We start from the raw sequence: 20,840 nt of genomic DNA on the forward strand, positions 1-20,840 counted from the left end.
CCAGAACTTCGCGCGTGACATGCCATAAAGAATCTTTTCGTTGTATTCGTGCGCCGCTTCGATTTTCCTGGTTGATGTATTCTTCGTCCGCTGCTGCAAGAATGACGTCATCGAGCCTCAACAGTACTGCCTTCTTGTCTGTGAGGTAATTCATGTGCCCGTTAACTTGAGAGGCATCAGGATCCGGTTGCTGCAGCAGGTTCGTTAAGAGCGGTAGCGCTCGCGTGACACCAGGTCTGATGACACCGTGCTTCTTCCACATCTAGTCCAAGTTTGCCATGGCCGTGATGTGAAGGGAAGTCTCCGAAGGGGCGGATCCCGGATGTCGCGACACCAACAATGTAGCGAAAATACTGGTGTGCAGACGTGAGACGGAGACGACCGTTTATTCCAACATTGAGGCGAAAGCTGCCCAATCCGTGCGCGTGCTCTTGATCCCTTCTGCTTCCTCGTCTTCCTATGGGTTCGGCATACTCCTGGTTGCTCCGATCCACTATTTTTGCACAGACTACACAAACAGGGTCATAAAGCATTCAAATACAGAAATATTGAGTAAATTAAAAACTGAACACTAGGCTTCCTTTGTTCTATCACGCCTGCAATCACTCTCAAGACCTCCCAGATAAGAAAAAGAATGCTCATTTACTTCAGTATCGTTGTTCTTTTACGTGTTTCATAATAAATGCTACTTTTGTTTTATTTGTGCAGTATCGAGGCCTTCTAGTTCTCCATCAACAGCCAGCGATGACAACTCACGCCAGGGATGTCTCCACCGATGTCGTCTCTGTGATTATGAGACTGATAAACTGGTTTGTCTGGAAGAACATGCCAGGGGCCCATTCTAGTGAGCGTCTGTTTACATGCCATGTGTGCCTTCAGAGCTTTTCAAAAAGGAACACCCTAAACAGGCATCTGTTCGTCCATACTGGCCAGCGTCCGTTTATGTGTCGTGTGTGCTCTCAGTGCTTCTCGCTAAAGAACAACCTGAACAACCACCTGCGCACCCACACAGGCGAGAAGCCATTTCAGTGCCCTTCATGCCCTCAGAGCTTCTCACGTCAGTCTGTGATGAAGCGACACCTGCGCATCCATACAGGCGAGAAGCCATATCAGTGCGCTACATGCCTTCAGAGATTCTTGCAAAAGTATGTGCTTACGGAACACCTGCGCATCCACACAGGCGAGAAGCCATTTCAATGTCCTTCATGCCCTCTGAGCTTCTCATTGAAAAGTGTTTTGACGAAACACCTGCGCAGCATTCATACAGGTGACCGACCATACCTTTGTGCCATCTGCTCCAAGTCCTTTGCGCAGTCTGATGGCTTGAGCAGACATAAGAGAACACATCACCTTGATACTGTGGAATAAATCAACAGCCATGTTGAACAAGAGTTTGAATTAGGAATCTACAGACTTGTAGCGTACTGTATGGTGTTCTGGTGCATCCGGTAGCGCAGGGGTCTCCATATGCTCTTAAAGGGGCCCTGGAACACTTTTTTTGGGTCACCATATTTGCTCTAGATCTATTCTCAGCATATCATAAAACAAAGAGCAAAAGAAATTGTGAAAACTAACCCACACAAGGTCAAGTTATTGCTCGGAAAGAAATTCAAAATGTAACGAAGCCGATAAAATAGGCAATTTGCTTTGTTATATTTAAATTTTGTTATATTTTGACTGTTCATAATTAGAAACTTATTCAATATTTGATTCAATTTGATTCCTTTGTTGCAGTGTTTACTAAATCTCAAATGTTACTGTTCGTATGCATTTACAAAATATGTATGTTCAGTGTAATGGATTGTAATGCTTATTATTACACTACAGATGTCTGAATGATCTGCTTCTTAAGTTCTTCAAATTTTTTAGTATTCTTTTTTGGTACATATGAACTTGCTCTGTTGGGCTGATTCATGTACTTTTTACCTCTAGGTTCTGGTATATGTGGTTCATCCTGCAAACTCTGTTGGTCTTATTCTATTTGCACCTTTTTTTTACATGTAAGTACTTGTTTAGAGCAATTGATTGTTTAATAAGGTTACTTGACACTGTGTTTGATCAGACTATCAAATAAATGCCTGTGTTTAATGAGTATTCATTGTCTGTTTTTGGTATTTTAGTACTTGCACGACAGCATGCAATGTATATGTATGTTGTAAAGGAGAGAAGCAGACAAGAGGCCGTCGTTGTTGTTGCCCCAAAAGATGGCAAGAGGCCATCCCTGCGATCACCCGCTTTACTTTGACTTCTTTCGTAGCACCCGCCATCCCAGCGCCCGTGCCCAGTGCCGCTTTTCCTCTTCATTAGATTTCGTCTCGCTGCCGCAAACGGCTCTGGTAAGGAGAAGTTGCCGAAGATGGCTCTGGTGGGCAACATTGGTTGTTTTGGGACGGCTGCCGTTGAGAAAGCTCGCCACGAGATCTGGGATATTGAAGAGCGGCCGTGCCGTGCAAGCAGTGACACCATCTTCTCACTAAACGGCGGCATCTTCGCAGCGGTGCCGCGGTCGACTCAACTTGTTAATTCATAATATATTTGCACAATGTGTACCTACATAACTGGTACCATACTTGACTGTGGTATCGTGGTGTTCTCAGTGTCATGTGTCATGTCATATCAGTGTTCTCAAATTGTTTGGTTACGTTTTGAAAACACAATAACACAACTTTCCAGAGTATGCTGGAACATGCTACAGTGAAATCTCAATATAGTGAACTTCAGGGGACTGCGGTTTATTGTTCATTATTATGAAAGGTCGTTATATTGAAAGCCCCAAAATTAAGCATTCCGCCCATCAACCTATCAGTACATAAGTTGACAGCATTGGAGCTATCCACTAAAACGCCACTGTTGGCTCTCGGCCTGCACTGTTGCTATTTTGTGTAGATTTCGCCGCAATGCACCATGGAAGAACTATATATATTAAGAGTGACGCATGCAAAACAGACAGTGACGCTGAGAAAACTATTGACAAAAAAACGAAGCTCCATGTCGCTTTCAATGTGCACTGTTTCTATTTGTTTGTTTATCACATTCTTTGCCATGGTCACCGTAATTGCCTCACTCGAGGCGGACACCTGACCTATTCCAAATCCCAAGCGCGCATAAACGGCACCACCCGGAAAGTGAAAAGTGTGACCATGTGGCATCCCCGCGAGTATGGAAGTTACATTCCTCTGCACGCGTAGCTAGTGCGTCGACAGAAAGAAGAACGAACGAAAGACGGGCGAAAAAAGGAGACGCCATTCCGTTGCTAGGCAACCCTTACCTGGGCGGACCATGCGCTCGCAAAACCTGATGCGTCATCGTCTCTGCATAAATTCTCGCCTGTTTTCTTTTCCGAGGGGGGGGGGGGCGTCTTAGGTTTTCCGAGCCCTTCAGCCGTGGCATCACTTTTTTGCGCCTTGTCATCGGCTAACCAACCGTTCGGCTGCCGTGAAGGATACACATAAATCTAAGAATCCCTGGATTTCAGACCATTCTTTCGTAGTACTATTGTAGTGAAGACGAATGCCCGGCGCTGCAGACACATCGCCAGTAGTTCGGGAGGTGCGAGCTAGAGATTGCCTGATCTGCTCTGGTTGAGACACGCTGCCTGCTGCTCTCTTGGCCTGTATTCACATTAGATTCTGGTGGAGGTGCTGCGGTTTTGCCCCCAACGTGGAATTACGCACCCGAACTCTGCCATCCGTCACGCCTTACGACCCCAGCCCAACATCCCCACCGGTTACTCCAGTCATCTTATGTGCCAGTGTCCAGCGTCAGCGGAATCCTGACATTTTCAGCGGCACCAATGAGAAAGACGTTGAAGATTGGCTGGAATCGTATGCGCGCGCCAGCAACACCAACAAATAGGATGATCCCCTCAAGCTTGGCAACGCGATCTTCTATTTATCGGGTGTCGCCAAGCTGTGGTTCAAAAACCACAATGCCGATCTACGCACGTGGGCTAGCTTCAAAGCCGGCATCGCAGATGTTTTCAGCTGCCCTGGCGTGCGCAAACTTTGCGCTGAACAACGCCTACGAAGCCGATCCCAGGAAACTGGTGAAGCGTTCACCAGCTACATAGGACATCGTCGACCTCTGCCGGCGTGTCAACCCGACGATGGCGGACAAGGTACGTCACATCATGAAGGGCATTTCCGACGATGCCTTTCGTATGCTGCTGTCCAAAAACCCAGGCACTGTTTCTCAAGTCATTGAGCTTTGCCAGAGTTTCGACGAGCTCTGCAGACAGAGTCTTATCATGCGGCACCCACCTGTGTCCGACGAAACCCTAGCGAGCATGACCGCGGCTCCTGAGATGGGCTCTCTGCTTTGCCAGATAAAATAGTTCGTCCGTGCTGAGATCGCTCGTCAGCTTTCGCTGCTGTCCTCAGCCACGCCAGCACCCTGGCCTTTGCCGGCCAACCTTCGCCAGGTCATCCACGAGCAAGTGTGCGCAGCTCTCCCTTCTGTCTGCGAGATTCCGCTGGTAGCTTTTCCCGAGGTGACTGCACCTCTCAGCTATGCCGAGGCTCTCGCGTGGCCACCACCTCAGACCTTTGCGCCATTCCCATCAGTCCTGCCAGTATGCGTCGAGCCCCTCACTTCGTTCAGCCGCGGTACCCACACAGCAATGGACAATGGCGCACTTCTGACAACCGGCCAATGTGTTTTGCGTATGGTCTACCTGGCCAGGTTGCACGACTTTGCCGTTGCCACGCAACATCCTACCGCCGCAGCTTCGACAACGAACCATACGTTTCACCGTCCCGGTCGTCCTCCGCGTCTCAGAACCCTGGCCGGATGTCTTCCTGCTCGGACCACCGCCCTCTTGTTGACCGCCATTCGCCATCGCCTCGACGCCGCTCGCTTTCGCGGATGCGTCGTCGTCCTTCTACGCCAGAACAGGAAAACTAATTGCCGCAGTTCCAGAGGCAAGAACTGCGTCACCCACGAACAGACCAAAGCCTCTCCCTTCTCCGACTAATGTTATTGATGTATTTGTGGACGGCGTCGCTGCACTCGCCCTCGTTGAAACTGGTGCCGCAGTTTCAGTTATTAGTGCCAAACTTTGCCGTTCGCTCAGAAAAGTTAACGACGCCACTGCCAAACGTATCCCTTCGTACTGCCAGCGCAGACCGCATTACGCCTGCAGCTGCGTGTACTGCTCGCGTTGTGATCAACGGCCTCCTCTACATCGTCGAATTTTTGGTGCTGTGTTCTTGTTCCCACAATGTTATTTTGGGCTGGGACTTCCTTTCCGCTAATAAGGCCGTCATCGACTGTTCTCTTGCTGAAGTGGAATATCAAACGCTGTGTGTTGCCCACTCCTTGACGCTCGTGACCCTGAAGATAAAATATTTGTTGCCGAAGACGTTACAATTCCACCGCACTCATCTGCTCTTGCCACAGTGTCGTGTAACATCGTTGCTGATGCCAGCACACTTTTTACGCCATCTGCAATTTTCGCTTGTCGCAAATGGTCCCCGCTGCCTTTCGCCCTTTTGGGCGTTCATGCCGGCGTCAGAAGACTGCTCGTCGCCAACCGATTGTCCTGTCCTCTCACTTTGCTTCGTGAGGAGTGCGTTGGCCGTGCCCAGCGTGTCGACCCTGCTGCCATCATTGACATGCCAACTGGTTCCATCGCCACTCATGAGGTACTGGCCGGAGTGACCTGTAACCCCGCGCAGGGGCCGACTTCGCCCGATGTTTTACATAGCTCCATCGCCGACACGTTGACTCTTTCCCAACGCGCCCAGCTTCTACGCCTTCTCGACAAGTTACGTTCATCTTTTGATTGCCAGCATGTTCCCTTAGGCCACACATCATCTGTTTATCATCGCATCGACACGGGTTCAAGTGCGCCACTGCGACAAAGACCATATCGTGTATCCGCGACAGTGCCGTGTTATCGACGACCAAGTAGCTGACATGCTAAAGCGCGGCGTCGTTCATCCTTTGGATAGCGCCTGGGCACCTCCCGTTGTTCTTGTTAAGAAGGACTGATCGATTAGATTCTGTGTCGATTACCGTCGTCTTAAAAAAATAACTCGTACAGATGTTTACCCTCTTCCAAGAATTGACGACGCCCTTGACTGTCTCCAAGGCGCATAGTTCTTCTCTTCTATCGATTTACGCGGCGGCTATTGGCAAGTCCCCATGGCACCCGAAGACCAACCTAAAACGGCCTTTGTAACACCAAATGGCCTATATGAATTTCGTGTCATGCCTTTCGGGCTTTGCAACGCCCCCGCAACATTTGAGCGTATGATGGACAACCTTTTGCGCGGTCTCAAGTGGAAAACGTGCCTGTGCTACTTAGATGATGTGGCTATTTTCTGGCCCAATTTTCCCACCCATCTCTGCAGGCTGGAGGAAGTGTTACAGTGCCTAACTGCCGCCAGCCTTCAGCTCAACCTGAAGAAATGCTACTTTGGCACTCATCAGCTCACCATCCTTGGCTATGTAGTATCTAAACACGGTATTCTTCCTGACGCCGCCAAGCTCCGTGCAGTTGCTGATTTCCCCAAACCTTCCTCCGTCAGAGAACTTCGCGGCTTCCTTGGCCTGCGTTCTTACTTTTGCCGCTTCATTCGGAATTTTGCGTCCATCACCGCTCCTTTGAATGAGCTTCTACGGAGTGATTTGAACGATTACGCCTGGTCGTCCGCTTGTGACGATGCTTTTCAAGAGTTGCGTCGTCTACTGATCTCGCCGCCTATACTGCGTCACTTCGACCCGACAGCTCCGACCAAAGTATACCGACGCCAGCGGTGTTGGACTCGGCGCTGTGCTTGCGCAGCGCAAATCTGGATTCAACGAGTACGTCGTTGCATACGCAAGCCGCACCCTCACCAAAGCCGAGAAGAATTATTCCGTTACGGAGAAGGAATGTTTGGCCATAATCTGGGCACTTGGTACATTTCGACCCTACCTCTATGGCCGCCCCTTCGACGTGATTACAGACCACCATGCACTTTGTTGGCTGTCCACGTTGAAGGACGCCTCAGGTCGATTATCTCGCTGGGCTTTGCGGTTGCAAGATTTCGACGTGCGCGTTGTCTACAGGTCTGGCCGCCGCCACACCAATGCCGACGCGCTTTCCCGTTTGCCCATGTCAACTGAAAGCTATATGCCTGCCTCTCTGCCGTTGACCAGGTACTTTCGTTCCCAGCAGGCTGCAACATGGCTTCGGAGCAACGCAAGGATGCCTGGATTAGTGCTCGTGTCCGCTTCCTTTCAAACCCGTCGACTGTTCTTCCACCTTCTCGAGCTTTGCGCCGTCAAGCATCTCACTTCGAAATTCCGGATGAACTTCTCTATCGCCGGAATTACGTCCCTGACGTTCGCAAATGGTTGCTGGTCATACCTCGACATCTTCGTGGTGAAATATGTTCTGCTTTCCATACTGACCCACAGTGTGCACATGCGGGTGTCTTCAAGACGTACATCCGGCTTCGCTCCAGGTTTTATTGGCGTGGCATGTACACCTTTCTGTGCAAGTACATTCAGTCGTGCCCTCAGTGCCAACGCCGCAAGGTTCCTGCTCAGCATGTCTCTGGCCCACTCCAGCCAATCCCGTGTCCTGCCAGGCCCTTCGATCGCATTGGCATTGACCTGTATAGACCCCTTCCGGGCAGGGCTTCCGGAAACCGCTGGATAGTCGTCGCCATCGACCATTTGACGCGATACGCAGAAACAGCCGCTCTGCCTGCTGCCACCGCTCGTGATATAGCATCCTTCCTCCCGAAAAACTTTATTCTCGGTTGAGTGATAGAGGACGTGTCTTCTTCTCCGAAGTCGTAAACACACTCCTTACTCAATGTCGCATCGTTCATCGCACTACCAGCGCCTACCATGCTCAAACTAATGGTCTGACGGAAAGTTTTAACCGCACCCTTGGCGACATGCTCTCCAAATACGTCGCCTCTGATCACACTGATTGGGACCTCATTTTGCCATACGTCACGTTCGCCTACAACACTGCACCACAGGCGACCACAAGCTTCTCCCCATTCTTCCTCTTGTATGGCCGCGAACCTTCGACTACCCTCGACACCATTCTTCCGTACAGACCCGACTCATCCGAATGTACGCCCATGCCGTCAGCTCGTCCGTTCCTTTACAGCCGTCGACCAATGGCAACAAAAATCTCGACGTGACGATAATCACCCGCATTGTCACTTTCTTCCGGACTCCATTGTGTGGCTTTGGCTTTCTGCCGTTCATTCTGGCCTCACATCCAAGCTTGTCTCGAAATATCAAGATACAGTGTACTAGAAGGAGGCAGTGGGCTTACTCTCCGGCGGAGGCTATGTGATGCGGCGGCTCCACAAATGTCGCAAATGTGAGCTTCTCCGATAGCCCGAGCGGCGGCGCTGGCGTCAGTTTCAATGGAGCGTGGGTGCGACGGCGCAGCTAGAGCAGCTGCCCAGTGCCCGATCATATTCGTTGGAGTTGCAGAGCTGCGTTGTTTTTTTTTTTGTTTTTTTTTGTGGACGTCGTCGCGTGTTTTTTTTTTTTTTCATTCAGTGTTTTTTTTTTTTTTTTTGCACATAGCCTGCAGAGATTAGTATGCCTTGCAGTAACTGAGCCATGCCGCGGCATCGACAAAATCACTGTTAATTACGTGCCTGGGTGCCAAACAGGCTATGTTTATGTGAAGGATGAGCCGAAGTTGTCCTTGTTTGGCATCCCGAAGGATAAAAATAGGTGGAAAGAGTGGAAAAAAAACCTCCACAGAGCTGACAAGCCCCTGGACGACACGATCGCAGTATGCGAGCTCCATTTTGAGCCACGTTTTGTGCTCATGTCCACCGCAGTTTCTGATCACTGTGAATTGTCTTTCTTTTTATGGTCTAGTTAGGTCAGTTAGCGAAGGAAACTGCGAGGAAGGTACACTGGCCTCCTTACTGGAAGTTGACTATCTCGAAGCATCATGTGACCGAAATGAGTGCAGTCAAACTACAGTGTACTAGAATATTGGATAGTGTGCTCTCTGCCCTATGCGGCGCACGCTTCCAGCTGAAGCCGCGTATGTCGCCGGAGCCGGAGGCCGCTAGGGGCGCTGGAGCTAGTTCCACCTAGAGTCACTGGAAATTTTTCCAGTGACTCTAGTTCCACCTGCCAGCCAGACTCTCTCGACTGAAGCCGAACAGGACGGTCGTGGCCGAGTGGAGCTCAGCGCAGCAGGAGCAGTGAATAAGTTCAATTTTTGTTTATTCTTATTTGGTTGATAGAAGTGTTAGGGTACCCGAGCTATCTATATATATTGTTTTTCATGCTTTTTTAGTTTCTTGGCTAGTTTGGTAGGACGTTAGTAGGTAGCGAATAGTTCAATTTGTTTAAATTTTTTTTCTTTTTTTTTTTCTTTTTTTTTTGGAAGCGGGTTGTGGCGCACGTGTTGCATGGTGAAAGCAGTGTAAAGCGGCAGTTTTAAACCGCGTTAGGGAAGCTAGCGGAGGTAGCCGGATAGCGAGTTTGCCGTACGGCTTACCATGGGGCCTGGATCAGGTATTTTATTGGGCTTTCTCGTTAGGTGGACGGGTGGACAATGGCGCGGCAGGCTAGGAAGGACAGGGGTGATGACGAGCTGGTGCAGTGCGAGGAGTGCAAACGTTGGTGTTATTTGGACGAGACGCACTTCGCCAGTTTAGCCGACGCTGAGGAGGCTAGCTTCGCGTGCAGGTCGTGTGAAGGATTTAAGGGAGCTGTGCGGCGGATGGAAGGGAAATGGGCAGCCAGTGTGGAAGAGCTCAAAGGGGAGCTGAAGGTGGAGCGAGAGCGGCGAATTGAGCTCGAAACTCGGATCGGCGAGTTGCTTAACAGGGAGGGGGCCGAGGCCATCCTGGTAAAGCGAATAGCTGGCGAGCTACAAGAAGAACGGGAAAAGCGGGCCGTGCTGGAAGAGCGGGTGGAGGCGCTAATGGTACAGGCGGCGCGTAATCCCGGTCAGCTCAGGCGGGCGGCGGGGACAGCGCGGAGACTCAGGCAGAGGCATGCCATGAGAGCAGGGAGGGACGCCTAGGGGCCGTTGAACAGCAGGCGAGAGCCGGCGGCAACACGGCGGTTCCACAACTCTACAGCGAGGTAGTGCGGCAGGCTTCGGGTGGGAAGGGACGAACGGCAGGGAGCACATCGTCACGTGTCAGTGGCGCAGGGCGGGTGGAGAACCAGCTAGCGCGAACTGGAGGACGACAATCGCAGGCGGGAGGCAAACGTGTAGAGCGAAGGGTCCTAGTGGTGGGGGACTCCAACGTAGCTAGGGTTAAGGAGGGCGTCCTTACAACAGTGAAGGCAGACGGGCGGGTGAGGGTGGAGGCCCAGTCAGGGAAGTGCATGGTTGACGCAATGGCAGAAGCTCAGAAGGTGGTATCGGACAACCTCGAGCATGAACATCTGGTCGTTATCCATGCTGGTCTCAACGATGTGCTGAAGGGAAGGAGCCAGAACCTAAACGGACAGTTAGAGGTTGGGTTGCGTAAACTCAGAGAAACCTCTGCGAAAGTGCATGTGACCATATGCACAATCCCACATGTCCGGGGCCAGGCTAGCGCGATGGAATGGAGGGTGCGTGAGGCTAACCGGGTCATTAGGGGTCTGAGCAGACCACTTGGGTACGGTGTAATGGAGGTAAACCGGGAAGTGTACGAGTCTGGCTCCCAGCCTTTTGCACAGGATGGCATTCACTACAGTGGTGCCACGGGCGGGAGCGTAGGTAGTAGGATAGGGCGCCAAGCTACGGCTTTTTTGGGGGGACCCAGAGCCCTAAGACCACCAGTGTAGACGAAGACGGACCCAGAGAGGCTCCAAGATTCAAGAAACGTAGAATCGGTAGAAGAAATAGACGTAAGCACCAGGGGCAAGGTCATTCTGACATAGGTTACATTAACATGCAAGGTGGCAGGAATAGGCTGAAGTGGGAGGAGATAGACGAGCAACTAAGGCAAGAAAAGCTGATGGTATACGGGTTTGTGGAGACACATCTTAGGGACATGGAGCAACCTCCCTGTAACCCTGACTATGCATGGGAATATTGCAATAGAACAGAGGGCAGCAGAAAAGGGGGTGGAATTGGTGCATTTATTCATAAAAGTATGAACTGGCAAAGGGTCAAACAGGAATGCAAGGAGCATTTATGGCTAAAAGGGAAAGTTGCAGGCGAGCAGACGCTCCTTGGCTTTGTATACCTGTGGACAGGAGCAAATGCCAAAGAGGAAAACAAAAAAATGCTGGAATGCATATCAAGTGACATTAATGAGCTAGGAGAAGGGTGCGAGATTATTATACTAGGAGATATGAACGCACACATAGAAGACATGGACGGGTACACAGACTCAACAGGCAACATGATGCTGGATATGTGTGAAATGCATGACTTAGTTGTATGCAACAGTACTGAGAAGTGTGAAGGGCACATAACATGGGAGGTAGGGAGCCTGCAGTCGACGATAGATTATGCACTAATGTCACATAGGATGCACGATAGGCTCAATGTAATGAGCATAGATGAATATGGCTCCAGAAGTCTAGGTAGTGATCACAAACGTATTAAAGTGAGTTTTAGAAGGGAAATGAAAGTAGGTAGGAGGCAAGATGAACAACCAGGTGGGATATTTTACTCGGAAAAGCAGCTTGAAATAGCAACCCAGCAAATTGAGGAAGTAATTTCAGAGGATACAAAAACAGAATGGACATATGCAAATTTAACAGGACTATTTGAGCTAGAGCTTACTAAGGTACGAGTCAGGACAAAAGGGAACAGAAGACGTAAACCCAAGAGCTGGTGAGATGAGGAGGTTAAGAAGGCCATAGAGAAACGCCAGGAAGCATCCAGGGAACACAGATATTCAAAGCAGAGGGGTGAACCAGAAGCTGATGTAGGCAGAAAATGGAACAACTTCTTAAGCTGTAGAAGGGAAGCATCCAATTTGATCAATGAGAAGATCAGAAGAAAGGGGAGCCAATGGTTGTCAGAAGTAAACAAAAAGGATAGAAAAGCAGCAAAGAAATTTTGGAAACATCTCAACTCCTTGAGTAATAAGACTAGCCTAGAGCAGAGGTTTATAGTTACAGCTCAAGGTGTTCGACTAGAGGGAGATGAGGCAATGGAACATATAAGAACAATGATGACAGAAAAATTTAAAGAACGAAACATAGCATGTGCTCAATCAGGTGAGGATGGACTAGTCAGTGCAGTGGCTCCACTGGCACAAAGCGAGTGGGAAAGGGCAGAGAAGAGGGTTCCTAGTAGCACGTCGACAGGTCCTGATGGCATCCCAATTATGTTGATAAAGACATTGGGCCCAAAATCTAAGAAAGCATTAAGAGAGGCAGTGAGCAAAATGATAATGGACGGTAAAGCCCCTGACGGGTGGAGACTGAGCAGGATGAGCATGATATATAAGGGAAAGGGGGACAAAGCCGACATAAACAACTACCGTCCCATAACAGTGACGTCAGTGGTTTACAGGGTGGTGATGCAGATTATAAAGGACAGACTGCAGGCATGGGTGGAGAGCAAGGAGGTGCTGGGGGAACTACAAAATGGGTTCCGAGAACAAAGAAGGTTAGAAGATAATCTGTTCTCATTGACACAGTGTATTGAAATAGCAGAAAAGGAACACAGGCCCCTATGGCTTGCCTTTCTGGATATCAAGGGAGCCTATGACAGTGTAATCCAAAAGGATTTGTGGGACATACTGGGCACTCTAGAGGTGGAAGATGGAGTAAGAAATCTTTTAAAAGATATCTATAAAAGTAACAAGGTCCTTATAAAATGGGAAAACAAGATATCTGGGCCTATAGAGATACAGCAGGGGCTTAGGCAGGGGTGCCCTCTGTCACCCCTGTTGTTCATGCTGTATTTACAAGGATTAGAGAAAAAATTAGAGAGGAGCGGACTTGGCTTCAACCTTTCCTATTTCAAGCAAGGAGAATGGATTAAACAGTCATTACCAGGACTGATGTATGCGGATGACATTGTACTTATGGCTGACAGCAAGGAAGACTTGCAGAGATTAATGGACATTTGTGGTAAAGAGGGAGATAGCTTAGGTCTGAAGTTTAGTAAAGAAAAATCGGCAGTCATGACTTTTAATGATAATCAGGGCAGCGAGCATAGGATACAGGAGGTTACGCTGGAGGTGGTGGATAAGTACAAATATCTTGGAGTGTGGATAAACAATGGGGCTGAGTACCTAACGGAACATGAAAAATATGTGACGGCTAAAGGTAGCAGAAATGCAGCTGTGATGAAAAATAGGGCACTGTGGAATTACAATAGGTACGAAGTGGTGAGAGGGATTTGGAAAGGGGTGATGGTCCCTAGTTTGACTTTCGGCAATGCGGTCCTGTGCATGAGATCAGAGGTTCGAGCAAGGTTGGAAGTTAAGCAGCGAGGGGTAGGTAGACTGGCTCTGGGAGCACACGGAAATACACCAAATCAGGGGGTACAGGGTGACATGGGATGGACGTCATTCGAGGGCAGGGAAGCCAGCAGCAAGATAGAATTTGAGGAGCGATTGAGAGAGATGGGAGAAAAGCGGTGGGCAAGGAGAGTTTTCAGTTATTTAATTGTACATGAGGAATGTTGATACAAAATGGAGGAAGCTGACCAGAAAACTGTCAATCAAATATTTGGACTGCAGGAGGGGTGCAAACCAGGAAACAGCGGTTAAGAAAAAGGTTAAGGAAACAGAGAGGGGTCTGTGGAAAACAGGGATGCAGACGAAATCAGCACTGGGCACATACCGAACTTTCAAGCAAGAAATTGCCAAAGAAAATATCTACGATAATTCTAGGGGAAGCTCTTTGTTGTTTGAAGCCAGGACGGGAGTATTGCGGACTAAGATGTACCGAGTCAAGTACCAAGGTATAGACACGTGCTGTGCGTGTGGAGAAGAAGAGGAAACGGCTGAACACCTCATACTTTTCTGTAAGGGGCTTAACCCTAGAGTGCAAGGCAACGGGGCTGATTTTTTCAAAGCATTGGGGTTTAGGGACAGTGAAGGCAAAATAGACTTTAAGCGGGTAGAAATAACCAAACAGAGGTTATCTGATTGGTGGATAAAATTAAGGCAGGGGTGAAATTTCACCCACCACAAAGTACAAATTATCTTAATAGTCATGGCTAGGTGGCGTATGTCACCGCCCGATTTAAAGGGTTCAGCCTCATCCATCCATCCATCCTGAAGACCCGTGCCAGCGCGTGCGCTCCTGTCACTGCCATTCGCTTGCTGCAGTCTGCACACGAGGACGCGAATCGACTTGATTTTGATTGTTTTTGTGAAGTGTAACGTTCGTCGACTTGTCTCTGCAACGTCCTCGGACATCCTTTCTGCTCGTTCTACGGTGCGCTAAGAAACTATGCCTAGTCGCCGGCGCAATTACTGTTTTGCACCAGGGTGCCGGACAGGTTCGCCGAAGGCGTCTCTTTTCAGCGTCCCACAAGACGAAGAACGGAGACAACAGTGGGAAAGGAACTTACACTGTGAAGAAAATAAGCTTGACCAAACATGTGCCGTGTGCGAATTGCACTTTGAACCGCGTTACATAATCAGGGACTTCGTTCACGTCGTTCACGACAAAGAGTTTTTTTTTTTTTTTTTTTCATTTCACCGTACTGCATATTCTTAAGCATGCTCTTAAATGATCTAGTGTGTGCTCTGTGAGAAAAAAAAATGTTTTTTTTTGTAAACATTGTTATTGTTGTAAACAGAAATATTTCCTGTATTCACTTACAGGGAGCTTTGTAATATTTTTGGAACCTGTGCAGTTCTTCGAGTATTCTTCGGTTGGGCTCCTTTTTGCCTATTTTTCACTGCTGCAACAATATTTTACATCGTTTTTGTTTGGATGCTGTTCCTAATAAAATGTACGAACTTGAAAGTGCATTCGAAAATAAAAGCAATTTTATGCGCTCAATGAGCAATGCCGCCTGCTCGCTGAAATCATTGCTCGAATTATTGTATATACAATTAGAAATAAGCTTGTTTGGTATTTTAAGGAAAACAATTTTTCATAAATATATGCGCCGTGTTTTTCTTTCCGGCGATGTGTACCCCCACGTCGTGTCTATGCATTTATGATGCAAGAAAACTGTCCGCAACTTGACCAAGTGCGGTCAGCTTGGGCAACGGTCCACTGCTAATGAGAGCGGCGCTAGCTCGACGCTGGCCTTAGTGGACCGCAGTGGACGATTACACGGTGATAACTAGTACTATAAACGAATCATCGCGCTCACATTATTGTCACAGTAACTGCTACAAACTACCGCAAGCTGCCCCCTTTAGTGGCGAACCAGCGCCCAAATTCATGCACTCGCGAGGTCATCGATAACGCCTCCCGAGCCGTCGCAGTCACAATGGTAAAGTTATATATATATATATATATATATATATATATATATATATATATATATATAGCACAAAATGCGAATTGACGCCTTTCCGGTAATACAGATAGCAAGAACTTATTTAGATTTACGCTATGCAGTGAAATAACCCGCATAGCGTACGCGCCAGACTGCAAAACGTTTCAGGTGAGAATGTTTGTAGCGCCATCTCTCGGAGGCGACATCAAGGGCCTCAAGCGGAGCCGTCATCTGAGCCCACTACCCATATTCTAGAACACTATAGTCAAACTGCTGCTAGCGCTACTGCCACAGAGGCCACACAAAACGTGGTACACCAGCATTGCACGGGCCTGCGGGTTTCAAACGACCATAACCAGCACGTGGCCAGAAGCGACTCGAGGCTCACTTACCACATTGCGGGCTATGTTGCGCGGGAGTGTATTGTCAATTCCAGCACAAAATGCCAAGAATGCATAAAGCTGCTTACTATGACGCCACCAGGCGAAAGTTTTCAACTTGCCCGGCTAACAAACTTCTGTCACCGAGGAGGCCTCCTTTATCCCTCCAGTCAGCTGTACGGCTTCGTGAAAAAGCTAGAGGATCTTTTCACAGAATGCTTCTGTCAGAGTGAGCCACACTCTGACAGCGTTATGGACATGCTGGCAGTTGTTAAGAGTAGGCTTCCCCTCGAAGTTGGCTGCAATGTGCACGCTCTTAGCCTCAGGCGCGGATCCAGGGGGGACAGGGGCGTAGCCAGAAATTTTTTTCGGGGGGGGGTTCATCGGCCCGACCGGGGGGGGGGGGGGGGGGGGGGGCAAGCGTCTGCTTTCCACTACGTGACGCGATCGATAATAAGTATCGGTAGTTTAAGCACACTCTATGCATGTATATCAAAGACATGGGACCCCCCCTCGCGTGTGTGTGTGGCACTGTGCGCTTGTGAAGAAATTAAGTAAAAACTAATGTAAGCTCAGTAAAATACAGTAAGTACGACAGGTACAGTGGGCGTTTGGAGCAACCGTCTCTCATCGCGCCACTGAATGGACCAGTCTTCGAAAACGCATCATTGAGACGACCCGCCCGATCGGAGAAGACATCATTAATTGTTAATCTCCGTTAAGCGTAGATGGCGTCGTCCTCGTCGGGGCGAAGTGCGTTTCACAGGTCAAGGACGGCTATACATGTGAAAATGCACGTGTTACCAGGCTATACCTACTCCCATAGCAATAGCTTGTTCGCTGCGTCTTTGCGCTAGAAAACTTAAATACGCGCAAAAACGAGTAATGCTTTTTTTTTTTTTTTTTTACGAAGCTTTCGTCGCCTTGCATTTCCTGCGGCAAGTGCATGGGCCGCTGTGTCTTCCGCTGCGTGTGCGAGCGTGCAGCCGTAATTTGCCTTTACGTCAACATATTCAGAATTGTACAGAATATTTCACCGCACTGCATAGTTATGGCATGTGTACGCATTTTAAGTAGTGCGTGCGAGTCATTTCTGCTTCACTTAGGCCGGTGCAAACAGGAAGTGGCCTTGTACCTCACAGAATCTCGACTGATTGGTGTACTAGTGATGCAGGAATGAACTCCGGTCTTGTTCAGTGCATAGTGCACATAATCAATTTCTCAGGACGCGTGAACTCCGACGAGAACTGTCAGCGCCTGCAACAAGAGTTTACTTACGCTGTACTGCGCACAGCAGAAATCCATGCTTGTCGGCTGTATGTTTCGTGCATTCTGTTGCGAGTCGGTGGAATTTCACTGCTGGCATCAACCCTTTCGTGTGTACATTGCTGGTTTGGGATTCCACAACACAACAGCAACTACCAGCATTTCGTAATTGCTGGTTTGGGATTCAGCAACACAACAGTAACTACCAGCCTTCCGTAGGGGCGCAATCGCAAACGAGAGACGTTTTGCGCTGCAGACTATGGCTACGTTCACATTTGGGAAGCGGCAAGCGGGTGGAGAGGCCAAAGCGGCCGGAAAATTTTTTCCGCGCATGTCCAAGTTCAAATTTGTTTTGCTACCACCGCGGCCGCGCTGCCGCTTTCGTCCACATCCATCTAGTCTGCGTACGTTTGTCGGCGTGGTGGCGCTCATTATCGCGTTATTTCGAGCGGTATGTTCATTCACTGACCCACCCGCACGGAGGAAGATTATTTAGGAGTAGAAACTCCCGTCAGCGCGGGCGCTCGCGTGCGACCAGATAACGTCACATTATTATGCGCCGACGGGGGCGCATGCAGTGGCGGCGCCTTGCGGCACGTCATGCAAGCAGTCTGATCGGATTGTGCTGACTTTGGTGATGTCCGAGACGACTGGTGAACAGTGAACCGGACCAACCAGACGGCCTCAAAGACTGTGACTACTAGTGCACTGTACAGTGACGAACTGTGTTTTATGTTTTTCCTCTCTTTACTTTATACGCCTCACTTTATTTCCTTTCTTGTTTTTCTACATATCCTGTGGCGTTTGACAAACGCCTGCCCTGCGTCAAAAGGGATCAGGACCACACACTTACTTACTTACTTACTAAGCAGCAGCGAAAAAAAAAAAAAAAAAAGAGAGCAGCAGCCCGGCGGATCGGTGGTGCCGCTCGGGCGCGTTCTCTTCGGCGGCGCCCGTGTCTCCCGCGATCGAAGTAGACGACACAGGCGTTCGGCGTTCGCTTCAGCGTGCACGCCGTAGCGTTGTTTTTGTGGGCCTTTATGTCAAACAGTAACTGTTCTTGTCGGTGTCTGTTCGAGGGCCGTAATACTAACAGCGCTGATACGTGCAGTGTACCCTTGTTCGGAAATTGCTAGCCTAAGATAGGATGCAGGTGGGATGCGTGAGTGCCCTCAGTAGAAGTTGTGAGGCGCGCGGCCGAACGAGAGAAACACATGTGACCGGTTGCCTTGGCAACCAAGACGGCGGTAATTTCTTTCTCAGCCGCCAGGTGCCGCCAGCATGATAGTGGCTCTGCGGGCTTGTGACATTATCTGGTCGCCGCAACTGGCGGAGTTTCCACTCCTAAAGGTTTCTTGCTCCGTACCCACCCGTCATCAAAAGTGATCATCTTGCACAATTTCGCGTGTCATCTGCGACCTTCGGTAACTTCCTCGTTGGCGTTCTGTAATTCTCCTCACACGGGCGCGGTAGCGCTGTGTCACAGGTTGCTGCCTATAGGCGTGATTATATTTCTTTAATAGCTTTTATTTACAAGTTCGTATTATTTATCATTTCGTATTATTTTCGGCGCCTCTAGGACACGAAAGCGGCAACGGGAACACCAAAGCTAAAACCCGGGCTGGCCCTTGTGTTGAGGCTCGCCGAAGCCTGCGCGTCCTAAGTGAGACCTACGCTCCCAATCTATCGTCGCGACGAGAAAAGCACCCCGCGACTTCTGCAACATACCGTGCACGTGCGAGGAGAATTATGGAGCGCCAACGAGGAATCTGCCTAACTGTTGTCTTCCATGGAAGTGGAAGAAGAAATGGCTTTTATACTTCTACCTACTTGTTTTCTAGAAATGGACAATGAATAAACGGAAGACAAGAAAACCTCGGAAACGGCAGTGGTGGGTTCGCCTGGCTTTGCAAAAGTGTAAGAAGTTGGGTCACGCCAAGGCTTCGTTGCCGCATCTCCTGTCGCGCGACGTTGAATACTATCGCGAGTATTGCTGACAGTACTTTTGAGTGCCACTCTTGTCGTAGAGCAAGGGGTGGTTCTTGATCGCGTCGATCAGCATTACAGCCTACACTTTTGGTGCCATGTTCAATGTTACGACCGGAAGTTTTCATGCTAGTGTAGCTTCCGGCCAAACGACTTTCCGCCGCGTTTCCGCTTCGCCATGGCGAAAAAATCGGTCCGAGACCAATTTGGCTCGCCGCCTGTTTTTCTGCCTGTTTTGCCGCCTAGGCGGGCGGATTTTTGCAAGATTTTGCCGCTTCCGAGAGCTTCGAGACCAAGTTCCTACGCGAACGCGGCCTAACCGGCACCTGAAGGGAAGCGGCGGAAATGTATACCGGAAATTTCGACCACCTGGGGACTTTAACGTGCACCTAAATCTAAGTAAACGGGCCTCGAGCATTTTCGCCTTCATCTAAAATGCGGCTGCCGCATTTGTTGCTTCATTTGTTGCGCATTTGTTGTTTCAGAATGCGGCCGCCACATTCGCGCCCAAAACCTCACAGAGTGTCAAGGCCTTGACAAACACCATGACAGTTTTTTTTCCATATGCAGACATGATTTGCTGTAAATTACCAACCCAAACGGAACCGCCCAGGAATGAAAGTGTGAAAGTAGCACCGGTTTCTTGAAATATGGCAGCGCGAAGCGACGAGAGAAAAGGGTGGGTTAGTGGGGGGGGGGGGCAAAAAATTTCGGGGGGGGGGTTTGAACCCCCCCAACCCCCCCCCCTTGGCTACGCCACTGAGGGGGGATGTCTGGATGTCCTGACCCCCCCCCCCCCCCCTCAGATTTCTGTGTCGCCCCCTCGCTGATAGGGGGATGGCCCTGTCACAAAAAAATATGGCCACCAGCATTCTTCAAAATTATTGTTCGTGAGTACCAGTGGTATCAGCCATTTAGAAGTAAAGGTAGCTCGCTCACAAGCTTAGTTGTACTCCGTAGGGGTGTGGTGTCGCGAAGTTGCCGTAGTTAATTTTTCTCATGAACACCTTGGACTCCTGGCGCCGGCCGTGCCTTACTCGTCCCGTCGGTGACGTCGAATAAACGAGGGGACGTCCCTTTTGCCAAGCACGCCGATGTCCGCGCGAGCACCTTCGCGCCTGATCAACTTAGTTCCGCATTAGGGTGTCATCGGTTGCCTCATTTGCTGTCATCGGTTCTGCGACCAACCTGCTTTATGAAAGAGATCTCTCGCTGAAGTGTAATTCATATATAAATAATAACAACTAAGAGCTAAACTAAGAACTACGCATAGGCAACTTTTTTTTTAACTGTAGCACTCATTGTGATCACAGTTACACGTTGACAACATCTAATAGAAGCATATAGTACCGTTCGTACGCTACAAGTTTTTCATTGTAACTTCGCAGTTTTATTGCCGTACATTAGGCATAGTAGGGTCAAAGCCGCCGGATCCGTTTATCTGAGTGGGCGTTCTCGCGGAGCGGGGCGATGCCTCGAGCAGCGGCTGCGAAGTGGGGGAGCGGGACGTCAGCGGTCAACGCCAGCGCGCGGGCCTAGGATGGCATCGCGTGGTTAGAGAAACAGGAGCAGATGCGCGCCTTGTGTAAAAGGATGACATCGCGTGGGAAACAAAACATGAAGACGCTGGCTCACGCTCTCGGCTACTACGCCACATTGTTCTTCTTGTAGGTGGCGTCGTGAGTCTTCATACGCGGTAGATTTCCTTCAATGATTTCCCTAAAGGAAATCATTGATCATTACAGACTAGCCAGGGCTAGATATCCGGCAGCACATTGCTCATTAAACAAGTGGCAATCAGTGGCTTGGCGGCTAATACAAACCAATACTTTCCCCAACCCCACTGCCTT

General features: G+C 49.4%; 2 protein-coding genes and 1 long non-coding RNA gene across 34 annotated transcripts in view; 1 reads left to right on the forward strand and 2 right to left on the reverse strand.

The window, feature by feature from the left end:
• The window catches only part of LOC119454535 (gastrula zinc finger protein XlCGF7.1), a 455,522-nt gene that overhangs the window by 260,367 nt on the left and 174,315 nt on the right, over positions 1 to 20,840 (forward strand). The window lies entirely within an intron of this gene.
• LOC125945276 (uncharacterized) overlaps positions 1 to 20,840 on the reverse strand; it is a 395,992-nt gene that overhangs the window by 201,573 nt on the left and 173,579 nt on the right. The window lies entirely within an intron of this gene.
• Positions 1 to 20,840, reverse strand: part of LOC125945271 (uncharacterized) — a 194,612-nt gene that overhangs the window by 863 nt on the left and 172,909 nt on the right. The window lies entirely within an intron of this gene.

This window comes from Dermacentor silvarum, chromosome 5 (assembly GCF_013339745.2).
Source record: "Dermacentor silvarum isolate Dsil-2018 chromosome 5, BIME_Dsil_1.4, whole genome shotgun sequence".
Lineage (NCBI taxonomy): Eukaryota > Metazoa > Arthropoda > Arachnida > Ixodida > Ixodidae > Dermacentor > Dermacentor silvarum.